The sequence below is a fragment of the Megalobrama amblycephala genome, linkage group LG9 (genome assembly GCF_018812025.1).
Source record: "Megalobrama amblycephala isolate DHTTF-2021 linkage group LG9, ASM1881202v1, whole genome shotgun sequence".
NCBI classification, from domain to species: Eukaryota; Metazoa; Chordata; class Actinopteri; order Cypriniformes; family Xenocyprididae; genus Megalobrama; species Megalobrama amblycephala.
This window is the reverse complement of record NC_063052.1, coordinates 5,033,101-5,043,864: the sequence shown is the minus strand read 5'-3', so window position 1 is coordinate 5,043,864 and position 10,764 is coordinate 5,033,101.

Sequence of the window (10,764 nt, the reverse complement as noted above, 5' to 3'; positions counted from 1 at the left end):
TTCTGTATGCAGAATCTGGGTTGTTAATGAAAGTTATTCTGACCTTTGTGGTTTTGTGGCTTTTCTGTCGGCAGTTTGATTAATTTTGTCTGGTCACAAGAGGATGTCTGTAATCCATTTGTAAATGAACAGTGGTCTGTGATCAAACGAAGATGGCATCAAATCAATGATGTGATCATTCTTTTTGGCTGCTGCACAGATTTCCAGGAATGCTGTGGAGGTGACCAGGAGGATAGAGATTCCTATCATGCAGACACACCAAGGGACATCATTTAACCCAATCTTGGTCTCAGATTCCTTCCTTCCTTCAAATTCCTTCCTGTCCCCCCCCCCCCCCCCCCCCTCCACATAGGCCCTTGTCGTACACTAACACATGTAGTCCCTATAATACAGTCTACATATGGGTGCTTTTGACAAAAAATGGAAATTCTATAATTATTATTCATTTAGTCATTCCAAATTTTTCTGACTGCTCATGATTTTTCTGTTAGAGATTTTTTTTGAAGAATCTTAATGCAGCTCTTGACTGTAAAATATTGATAGTGTTTTCAAAAGGACCAAAAAAACTCATAAAAGAACAGTAAACATCATAAACAAGACCATAAACAAGTCTTTAGAATACTTGTATATATGTGTGTGTGTATATATATTCACATCGTGACCGTTACACCTTGGGTTTGCATTATTTTCTAATAATTCAACAGCCCGGAGTCAATTATTCTGATTATACTACGGTTACCACACCTCAAGACACTGTTCAGATGTTGTATTTCAAGACATTTGTCAGGTTTTTGTCCTTGAAACACTCTTGTGTGTTGGTCTAATTTCTTACGCATCTCATCCCAAGCTTCCATTGCTAATTACAAAATGTCATTTCAGAACTAGTAACGAAGGCTTGAGCCATTGAGAGAGAGAGAGAATAAGCATATGTGAATTAGCCTACCTGAGTCTGTGCATCTCTCAACAGTGTTCAGCAGCAGTGTCTCTACTAATAGAGTGCCCCAGGGATGACGCGTTTTTGTAGGCCAACCCGGAAGTTAGCGGCGCACGGGTTCCCTCGGTTGAAAGCCTATGCATAGACTTTTGGAAAATCGCAGAAAATAAGCTCTGTGTTTAACAAAGGGTTATGACACTTGCACGTTTTGTCTATCAAGATAATCTTTACAAGTTAACACAACATTTGTAGATTTTGAAGCCTAAATAAAGTCGTCAGATATAAAAGGCTAACAGTAAGCTATAAACAGACTACAGCACACCATAGTCGCGGATCAACGTCGTCACCACAAAAGCGTCCTCAAACTGTATTTAAAAAACAACTTTATTTAAAAACATGCTCGCTGATTATGATCTGTGCTGTTATGAATACTTTTCCACTTTTTCATGAGAAATGCTGTCCAAATGCCCCGTTTTTAGTGATGACGTCTAAAGTCCCTGCCAAAGGAAGTAGTCCCTTTTAGCAACTTGTTAGCAACCGCCGATTTTAAAGGATTAGTCCTCTTTTAAATAAACTTTTCCTGATAATTTACTCACCCCCATGTCATCCAAGATGTTCATGTCTTTCTTTCTTCAGTCGAAAAGAAATTAAAGTTTTTGATGAAAACATTCCAGGATATGTTTCCATATAGTAGACTTCAATGGGCACCAAACAGTTGAAGGTCAAAATTAGTTTCACTGCAGCTTCAAATTGTTCTACACGATCCCAGATGAGAAATAAGGGTCTTATCTAGTGAAACCATTGCTCATTTTCTGAAAAAAATTGAAAATTGTATAAGTTTTAACCATAAATACTCATCTTAAACTAGCTCTCTTCTTCTTCTTCTCTATTAGAATTCCGGCAGTATAGACAATGTGTATTACTGCCCTCCACAGGTCAAAGTTTGAACTAATTGTTATATACTATCATATTGCATATAAAATTAGTTCAAAACTTTGACCTGTGGAGGGCAGTAATACACTTAGCAGTGTCTACACTACCGGAATTCTAATAGAGAAGAAGAAGAGAGCTAGTTCAAGATTTATTTATTTATGGTTCAAACTTATATAATTTTCATTTTTTTTTCAGAAAATGAGCGATGGTTTCACTAGATAAGACCCTTATTTCTCATCTGGGATTATGTAGAACAATTTGAAGCTGCAGTGAAACTAATTTTGACCTTCAACTGTTTGGTGCCCATTGAAGTCTACTATATGGAAAAAAATCCTGGAATGTTTTCATCAAAAACTTAAATTTCTTTTCGATTGAAGAAAGAAAGACATGGACATATTAGATGACATGGGGGTGAGTAAATTATCAGGAAAATTTTATTTAAAAGTGGACTAATCCTTTAAGACACAGTAAAAGTTTAAAAAATCACAAGTGGATTATAACTGGTGTGTTTTATGTCATAGATCAAAACGTGAAAGTATTTAGAGGCTTTGTTAACCACAGACCTTATTTCAGGTGATTTAGCAAAAACCCATTAAAAAAACCCATAGACTTTACGGCGTTGGAACCGGAAGTCCTAAAATGCTAACTCGCTGCCGGGTTTTGCCTACAAAAATGCGTCATCCCTGAGCCACTCTATAGCGAAAATGTAAGTTTATCTACCTCAAGAACCACACAATTATTACCTCGCTGGTGAGAAATGTCATGTGGCTTTTAAGTTACTAAACTATTTTACTGATTAATTAATCAGAGCATCACGAAGAACACGTTTCTGTGCGAGTGTGTGTCCGTACTGGAGAGCGGGAGAAAGAGAGTATGAGCTTTCAGGACATAATAAAACAAAAACCAAAAACCATAACACTAATTTGTTGTTTTTTTTTGTTGTGTTTACTATATTTATTTGCTTGGTCATTGTCATCGTGGGTTTTGTTTCTTTTTTCTGTTGTAGGCTGTAAGGACCTTTGAAATAACTGAAATCATTTTGCAAAGTGATATGGAACTGTAATGCGGTCAAGCCTAGAACTACTTCAGCCGTGCGTTTCCCTGTAAATAATTGTACATCTTAGAATGTTCGTCATCTAAACAGATTCAAGCATTCAACAGCCCCATTTAAAAACATTCCTCGGAGATTTTGGTCCATATTGACATGAAAGTGTCATGCAGTTGCTGTAGATTTGTTGGATGCACATCCATGATGCAAATCTCTCATTCCACCACATCTTAAAGGTGCTCTATTGGATTGAGATCTGGTGATTGTCAAGTTCAAGAAACCAGTTTGAGATGATTTGAGCTTTGTGACATGGCGCATTATCCTGCTGGAAGTAGCCATCAGAAGGTGGCTAGACTGTGATCATAAAGGGATGGACATGATCAGCAACAATGCTGTGGCATTTAAACGATGCTCATGTTGGTACTAAAGGGCCCAAAGTCTGCCAAGAAAATATCCCCACACCATTACACCAGCAGCAGCAGCCAGGTAGGATGGATCCATGCTTTCATGTTTAGGCCAAATTCTGACCCTACCATCTGAATGTTGCAGCAGAAATCGAGACTCATCAGACCAGGCAACGTTTTTCCAAATTGTCCAATTTTGGTGAGCCCATTCTCATTTGTTTAAAAGACCTCCGAAGAACAGGGCAAATCTCAACATAACACCGACTGTTACATAACAGTCGGGGTGTACGCCCCCAATATTTGCATATGCCAGCCCATGTTCCCAACATTATGAAAGGCATTAGACAAGGGCAGAACGTCTAGATGTGCACAGCTGAATCAACAGACTAGGTAAGCAAGCAAGGACAATAGCAAAAAATGGCAGATGGAGCAACATGATTCATGATAACATGATATTTTTAGTGATATTTGTAAATTGTCTTTCTAAATGTTTTGTTAGCATGTTGCTAATGTACTGCTAAATGTGGTTAAAGTTACCATCGTTTCTTACTGTATTCACGGAGACAAGAGCCGTCGCTATTTTCATTTTTAAACACTTGCAGTGTGTATAATGCATAAACACAACTTCATTCTTTATAAATCTCTCCAACAGTGTAGCATTAGCCGTTAGCCACGGAGCATAGCCTCAAACTCATTCAGAATCAAATGTAAACATCAAAATAAACACTGTACTTACGCGATTAGACATGCTGCATGACGAACACTTTGTAAAGATCCATTCTGAGGGTTATATTAGCTGTTTGAACTTTTTTTATGTTGTTTAAGGCAAGCGCGAGCTCTCGGGGCGTGGAGCACGAGATTTAAAGGGCCACACACCCTGAATCAGCTCATTTCTTATTATGCCCCAAAATAGGTAGTTAAAAAAATGAATAAAAAAAAAATCTATTGGGTATTTTGAGCTGAAACTTCACAGACACATTCAGGGGACACCTTAGACTTATATTACATATTTTTTTTAAAAAAGTTCTAGGGCACCTTTAAAGGAAAATTGGTTCAATGATTGTGATAATTTCAATAGGTTACATTAAACAAACATGAATGGAAGTTTGTCACATGATTGAAATACATTCAACTGATGAGGTATTTGTTTGAGCACACAAGCTGTATAGGACTACTTTTTTTATTCTGTTTTGTTTTCCACATTTTTACTTCTGTTTTCCACTTAAAAAAATAACATCATACACATTTGGAATGACATAAGGGCGAGTAAATAATGACAAAACATTCATTTTTGGCTGAACTATCCCTTTCAAATCAAAACAGTAATTTCACAGTCAAATTATATGGTATGCCTCTAATAAGCTGTGAGTATGTTCAAGTGCTTAATTTGTACATGTAAATCCGTATGTGTAAGCAGGTGGGTGGGTAACTGTCTGGCAGACTGCAAAGACCAAGATTGCAGAGCCAGCAGAAGATCTCGGAGATGAGTGGGTGGGGATAAGCAAGGACCAGCCTGAACCAGGATACGGAGGAGATGGCTTTGTAATCACTCCCTGCTGTACTGATAAATACACACATACACAGTCAATTATACATAGAAAAAAATACAAATTATTTCTAACATGCATGAACGTGTACGACAACCCTAGAACTCATAGTTTGAGCAAAGTCTCCAAGTGTTCAGCAGTGCAAGAAGCAGGCTGTATTGAAATGCAAATGGTGGGTGTTGTTGGCTACTGATTTGAAACACAAAAGGAAAAAGAAAAAAAATGACGAGACAATTCAAGAAAATGAGAAAAGGCTGTATATACAAAGGCTCTAAATTAAAAATGTATCATACAAATAAAACAAAAATGCACTGAAAATGTAAACAATTCACTTCTTTTGACTGACAACAAAGTATGTGTTGACAGAAAAGCACTAATAATGGAAGTCTATCGGCCACTCATTGAACATTTGCAGCATATATTCCATTATAAGTAGGCTGTTCCTGTCAACACATATTTTTATTTTTATATTAGTTGTTTATTTATTCATTCATCCATTCATTCATTTCATAAAATATACAGTTTCACAAAAAGTCACATACACAAGTTTTTTTTTCTATCATGGTGGACATTTTCCATTAACCCTGCTATGCTTTTTTGAATGTTACCTTTCATGTAGTGTGTAATATAGCTGTTTGTGAATGTAAAAGATCTGCAAAGTTTTAAAGATCAAAGTGCACAATAGGTACTGTCTCCTGACAATAAAATCTCCTTGTAGATTTTTTACTATAAATTACAGACATGGCATCTGAGGACTAATTCTCATTTTTCTCAGTTATTTTGCATAGGCTCGTTCTTACGTACCAGAGCACGTACGCACATGCACACTCTTCAAAAGCGGTGGTTTAAATCTCTTGACAAACTAAAATATGTAAATGACATTTGTATGTATTCAAAATAAAATATATACATTGTACTTAACGTCATCTTGCTTATTTTGCTCAAGATAACGATTTATTAAAGGGTTAGTTCACCCAAAAATGAAAATAATGTAATTAATTACTCACCCTCATGCCGTTCCACACCCATAAGACCTTCGTTAATCTTCGGAACACAAATTAAGATATTTTTGTTGAAATCCGATGGCTCAGTGAGGCCTGCATAGCCAGCAATGACATTTCCTCTCTCAAGATCCATGTACTAAAAACATATTTAAATCCGTTCATGTGAGTACAGTGGTTTAATATTAATATTATAAAGCGACGAGAATATTTTTGGTGTGCCAAAAAAAACCAAAATAACGACTTATATAGTGATGGCCGATTTCAAAACACTGCTTCAGGAAGCTTCGGAGCATTATGAATCAGCGTGTCGAATCAGCGGTTCGGAGCGCCAAAGTCACGTGATTTCAGCAGTTTGTCGGTTTGACACGCGATCCAAATCATGATACATTGATGGATCTTGAGAGAGGAAATGTCATTGCTGGCTATGCAGGCCTCACGGAGCCATCGGATTTCAACAAAAATATCTTAATTTGCTTTCCGAGGATTAACGAAGGTCTTACGGGTGTAGAACGGCATGAGGTTGAGTAATAAGTGGCAGAATTTTCATTTTTGGGTGAACTAACACTTTAAGTCCACGTCATAAAAACAAGAAACTATGCTTCCAACCACACAAGTTTGCAATGCAGTTTGCGAATGTTCATTTGAACTATGGTTTCGGGAAACACCAAATCGTTGAACTATGTTAGTAATGACAGACCTTGCGATGTTAGTTGGCTAATGATGCTTTTGGGAAACGCACCCCTGAGCAGACTGGGCTCACGGAAAGGAGGGTTTTGGAGAAACTGAATCTTCGAACAAACCGTTTTCAGACTCTTTATGTGATTATTTCCGTTTTCAGAAATTACGTGATATGCAATGTATATTATTAGAAAACAAAAAGTGTTTTTAGACTTTGGATGCATGTAAACCTATTGTAGGAGTCCTCAAAACACAATTATAAGAACCTTTAAAATAGCATAATAGGGGCACTTTAAGAAGTTTTCTTCATGGGGATTATTGTGCTGGTCTCCACAATGTACGCAAAACCTGAGCCACAAACACACACTTTAAAAATGAAGTTATGAATTGATGCTGTGCTTCCTCTTTTGCTTTTTTATATGGTGGAAAGGAGAAGTGTCCATAGGCTGTAACAGACATGGCATGCAAATCCTGTCTCAACTGAAGTTTAAAAAAACATCCAACAATATCCTATCCTGAATGATGTGTACCTGAATAACCCAGGCAGAGTCTGAAGAGTACATTGTGGTCTCAGGTATAATTGCATATGCAAATATGAATTGTTACTAATATTGCAAGTAGAGAGATGCAGAGCAACTTTTCAGTATCTCTGCATTTTTTTTTCTGCACTCTGCTCGTATATGCAAATACCTGCTTCAGTGGAATAATATCTGAAACGGCAATAAACGGTCAAATAACTGCTGCTCACTTTGTTTATTTAGAAGCATTTCTGTCACTGCAGATAGTGGTTATGAAATCTTTTCACTCAGTGGCTGTTGTTGTGAAATGCACCACCTCTCTCACTCCATCTCAATCTATCCTCTCTCTCTCTCTCGCACGCTCTTTTTCAGTCTCTCTCTCACCCGATTTCTCCTGCCAAGGTGCAGTTTGCAACAAGTACACTCCGTACCCAGAACTGAGCTGACAGCCGGCTTTCTCTCAGGGCTGAGTCTCGGAAGAATGCAGTAAAAAATCCTACACCCTTTCCAATTAATGAGCATCTATCAATCAAAGGGGCCACGTGACCCTCCCACTCACATTCATCCCTGCTGGTCAATAGTTGCTGCTGGACAAAACCCTCCATGGCTGGACCTCTCGTTGGGCTGCTATATATTAATGAGAAGCGTGGATTTGTTTCTGAATTTCATTCTCTGAATTTAGTGCAAAAATCACATATTCAAAGCCACAAACACAAAAGAAAGATTTTAAAAGGAATGGTGGTATATTTGTGATTTACATACAGATGCTACATGGATGAAATAGCAATGTTCCTGCACTATCAGTGGTGCTTTTGTTCTCATGAGATGCTGGTCAGGCATCAGCGGTGACTGTTGCTTCTGGAATACTTTTATTCATGCAAGCACATGGCCTTAAACATCTGTGTATTTGCTGCAATATAAAAACCTATGCAAATCAATCTTTTCCATATGCATCTCATACATTCACCTTCATGTATCACCAGCTGAATCATGCAAATGATAACTAGCACCTATTAAATTATAAGAGTTATTCATCACAAATGCAGGAGTAGGCAAAATATAACTTCATTTATTCATAGGTTACTCAAAATTCCAGTGGGATGTAAAAATGTATGATAAAAACTTTTAATTAAAAACTAGTTCATTTACATATTGTACCAATAAAGAATATTTAAATAAATATACCAGACTCTGCTTTCAAGCAGAGAGATCTTAGCTCTCACTTGTCCTCTGACATCAATCTCACATACATTTCAAAGTGATGTCAACCCACCCACGAGCAACCCTCATTTGCATATGCACACAGCAGGCGATGGATGGGATGGTTGGCTTGTGCATCTTCTAAAATCCAACCAATGGGAAGCAACAAAGAGTCACCAGGAGAGCTATTTGACCCCAAATTCTAATTCACACACTCCCTCGTGGGCCCCTCCTGGAGGAGGGATTTAGGTGTATTTAATGACATCTCCTCATGCAGTTGCAGATGCACAACTTACATGCAATCAGCACACTGTAAAAAAAAAGTGTATTATTTTAATGGAAAAAGAATGTAAAAGTGCAAACATTGCTTAACTACCATAAAATGACAATTTATATTTCATATATTTCAATATAAGATTTCTTTCTTACATTTTACAATACTTTTACAGTAGGTTAAATGTTTTTAATATTTATACTTTATGACATAAATAAGGAAAATGTGTATTAAATTTAAAAAAGACTACTTTTTATTTTTACAGTAAATTTACAATATTTAAAATGATTTTAAATGTACTTTTATATTTTAAATATTTTAAAATATTATTAAAAAGTAAAAAAAAAAAAAAAAAAAAATGAATCAATTTAAAATTTAGCTCTCACACCCCTCACATGTGCGTATATTGAGTCTTTTGTGTCTTTAATTATTTGGTACACCTTTAATTTACTCCCATAATAATGTTACAATATTTATAATATTTATTTTATTATTTAAAATATTTTAAATACTTTAAAAGTTAGAATAGTTAGAATAATAATTTCTTTTGCATTTTTGAAAAGTTTTGCGTACAGATGACAACGTTGTCAAAACAATCCCCGTTCACACAGATCTGTGAAAATGACTAAAATGCTGTATTATTCATGCCAGGCCAGTAGTTGGCGATATCACTTTGTAAAGAAACACAGACTGAACACGTAATACGCATGCGCATGACATCACCGTTTTCATACAATCTCAACAGTATCATTTTCAAACTACACTAAAAAGTTTGCGTTTTCAGGCCCCCAAAATGCTGTTGTCATGTAAATGAACAGCCAAAAAGCATAAAAGGTTTTCAGTTTTTAGTTGCGGTGCCGTGTAAAAGCCCCCTCATGCTGATAGATGCATCCCCAGAAGTCCCTGCATGACCCCTCACAGTTCTGTATCCTGAGTCTTTTAATTTTATAAAGGTACAATATGTAAGATTTTTGGATTAAAATATCCAAAAACCACTAGAACAATGTTATGTATTTTGTTGACTTTTGCACTTACATTATCCCAAATGTTTCCAAGAATGTTCAAATACAGAGAAAACCAGGACACGGATCGTGTCCATGCGTCGCCTATCAATGACATCATAACCGTGTTACTCTTTTATTTATTATTTTGTAGAAACAATGGAAACACCAAAGATGCTTTATTATATTATGTGAGCAACTGTTAATTTTTATATGAAACAGTCAAATTTTGTCATTTTTAAAGAAATTTAAACAATAAATACCATTTGTGGCTCTTTAATGTGTCGTGACAGATCGCTGTAGTGCCTCAGTTCAAGCGGCTCGTGAACCGATCATCTCTTACTACTAGTTAATTTATAGCATCAAATAAACATGAGAAGGAATGTTGTTTCAATCGCGGAAAGATGTCAGTACACACAATTTTTCAATTTCAAGTCCACCTACGTTAAAGGGATAGTTCACCCAAAAATGAAAATTTGATGTTTGACTTTGTTTCTTCGGTAGAACACAAATGATGATTTTTAACTCCAACCGTTGTGGTCTGTCAGTCGTATAATGCATGGCAATGGGAACTTCGTCTATAAGAGTAAAAAAAAACATGCACAGACAAATCCAAATTAAACCTTGTGGCTCGTGATGACAAACGTGCGAGAAACCGAACAGTATTTATATCATTTTTTACCTCTAATACACCACTATGTTCAACTGCCTTGAGCATCTGGTGTGTGAGGTCTGAAAACGCGCTCTGACGCCGGAAGCGATGTCTCGCATTCATTGAGGTAAATGCGCGAGAGATCACTTCCGGCATCAGAGCAAGTTTTCAGACCTCACCAACCGAATACTCAAGGCAGTTGGACATAGTGGTGTATTAGAGGTAAAAAAATGATATAAATACTGTTCGGTTTCTCGCACAAACCAATCGTTTCGTGTCTTAGGACATCAATGTGTCGTCACGAGCCGCAGGGTTTAATTTGGTTTGTCTGTGCATGTTTTTTTTACTCTTATAGACAAAGTTCCCATTGCCATGCATTATACGACTGACAGACGGCAACGGTTGGAGTTAAAAATCATCATTTGTGTTCTACTGAAGAAACAAAGTCACCTACATCTTGGATGCCCTGGGGGTAAGCAGATAAACATCAAATTTTCATTTTTGAGTAGCACTCGCACAGCACTCGGCCCTGCTCTGCTTCATACTACAGTAACATTAATAATCTCATCCA